The following is a 2468-nucleotide window of genomic DNA, read 5'->3' as shown; positions in this document are numbered from 1 at the left end:
AAGGGTGGTTTGGCAACTAGAAAGATGGGAAAACCACATGAACGCTATTGCCGTAAAGGTAGCAAGGGGTACTGGCAGGGTTCATAGCCACCAGGAAGGAAAAAATTCTAAGCGTTTTTAAGGAATTTCAAGGACCTAAAAAAGAATTTTCAAGGACTTGAAACAAGACTTTTTGAGATGATAGAAAAAGACCACAACATGCTTTACAGCAAGGAAGCACATCTTTTACTGCACACAAGCAAAAGTAGGCACATTTTTCACAATAAATACCTAACTAGCTTCTTTTCTCAGACATATTGCACACACCCACAAAAAGAGGCCCATTCTCAAACAGTGGACTCGTGATTAAGTTCCTGAAGTTTTTCCTTCAACTTGTCATCAATTTCTGCAAGCCCCATAGTCTTTTCTTTTGCCGTTTTTCTTAAACTGTTGGAGTTCACAATGAAGGTGCTGTCGCTTGTAGCTTCTGCCCGCTCAGCGTAGTTGTCAGTACAAGCTGTTAAATCGGTAATTGTTCCCTCCAGCCTCCTCCTCTTCATCTTCATGCCGTGTATTTCTTCTTCAATGTGGCTTCTCTTTGATGCCTTTGACTGGTTGATCGCTTTTTTTTTTTTATCCTCCAAGTAGGCTCGATAGCGGTTGTGTGCGGCCAAGACAGATCTATGCAACTCCTTTGTTATTACAATGTTCAGGATGCCACCAGCCTTGTTTACTGCATCGTAAACGATTCGCTTTGACACATATGAGATCTCTTTCAGGTTTTCGACAGAGACGTGGCAATTCACACAAGCCTCTTTCGACAGTTGCCTGCCCGTGGCTCAAGCCGAGAAGAAGTCGCACAACTTTCCACAAGTGCTTATAGGATGAGTCAAGCGTCAAAAGCTCACAGTAGAACTCGTCTAGGCTAAAAGAGTGTTTGTCAAACTGCTGCAGGTTGCATTTCTTCTCTTGCAGAAGTTCTGCGTATTCGCCTAGGACCGAATCACGCTCATGCTGACCCAATCGTCTAACTGCAATGAGGGCGTCTAATACTTTCCTGAAGCCTGTGAGGCACTCATCTGGCTTTGAGGTCATTTGGCGAGGGTCTAGCGAAGACAGGCTCCTAACTAGATGTTATGTCAGCGGGCTCTTTTGCAGAATTTTCTTGGCAGTACTAATAAGAAACTGTTTGCATTCCATCTTGAAGGCAAATACGTCCTTGGCGCTCACCTTTGCGGCTTTGACCATTTCTTCAGCTGCATGCCCAATGTAAACTTTCTCTGAAGATACATGATTATTTGGGTCTACGAGATCCATTTTGAGCAAGCCGACAACTCCTGTCGAAGCTGACAGCACTTCATGAATCTTGTGAGAAGTTTCCTCAAGAGACACTCCACATCTCTTTCTAAAAAGAACATCAGCGGTTTGTCCATTTGGTATTCCATGAGGAATGGTTTCAGAATCATCGCGATGCCGTGAGCAAAGTTCAGTTTGGCCAACAGCAGTGAGTCCTGGCAAAATTCGCAGAGCTGTGTAAATAACGCACACTTTGGCAAGTTCACCTTTTTTTTTTGCACATTCCACGTACTTTTTCACATCACCCCACAGCGCAATGGCACGTTCGATCACAACAACATTTTCTACCCAGCGATGAGCAACAAAGTTTAGAAGAAATTTCATTTGGCCTGTCACAGTAGAGAAGTCTTCCCTTCGAGCTGGCGCATCATGAAAAATGGCACTGAGGCTTGAAACAAGATTCTCTATGTCCCACTTGCTGTCCCACACCTGCCCTGTAAGCGTTATGTATTGTATGCAGTCCGCAGGTGCCAAGGTCCAAACACTGAACTTAATGATTCTGCTGCAAGTATTCCTGCATTTCCCTAAAACACTGTAGGTTGACATTGGGGCCATCCACAGACAGCTTTCGCCAACGGTAAATCTGCCAAGGCAGCCAGAAGCTTCTCTTGAAGGTCTTCGGCAGTCGAATGTCCCATGAACACCGACGTATAATACCTCGTGGTTACCCGCTCGGGCTGAGTACTCCAGTACCGCAAATGGATGTCCATCTGTTTTTCTTTTTTTTGCAGGCAGTCGGTCAAAGACATCAAACAGAACTGTGTAGCCATCAGATTTCTCTAATTCACGTTGTAGGCACGAGGAAAAAATGGTCTCAGACCATGGCACACTACACATGCAGATTTTCTTTCACCGCAGGAAAATGACTTGCCGATTTCGCTATCCGGAAACATTTTTTTGAACAGCTCCACTGTGTGTGATGATGAGTTGTAGGAATAGTGTGATGTTACCATTTTCAGGATCCACAGTATCTCCGCGTCGGTCACACACTCGTGCGCTTTGCACAGGACATCCGACAACGTTGATGGAGCCGGCGCGATGCGTTGCTCACAAGCAATTGCTGTCAGGTAGCTCCGCATGGTACTATTCGCCGTAGTCTCTTTCGTGTTCGCAATGTGTTTTGCTCTCCTCAT

At 45.1% G+C, this 2468-nt stretch overlaps 1 pseudogene; it reads right to left on the bottom strand.

The window, feature by feature from the left end:
* Positions 1–1113: 1113 nt before the first annotated feature.
* On the bottom strand, positions 1114–2468 carry LOC146171001 (uncharacterized; annotated as a pseudogene).

The sequence above is a fragment of the Amblyomma maculatum genome, unplaced genomic scaffold (genome assembly GCF_055883805.1).
Source record: "Amblyomma maculatum isolate TAMU_Amacu unplaced genomic scaffold, ASM5588380v1 scaffold_24, whole genome shotgun sequence".
NCBI classification, from domain to species: domain Eukaryota; kingdom Metazoa; phylum Arthropoda; class Arachnida; order Ixodida; family Ixodidae; genus Amblyomma; species Amblyomma maculatum.
Note: the sequence above shows the minus strand (reverse complement) of the source record. Positions and strands in the feature narration are given on the sequence as shown.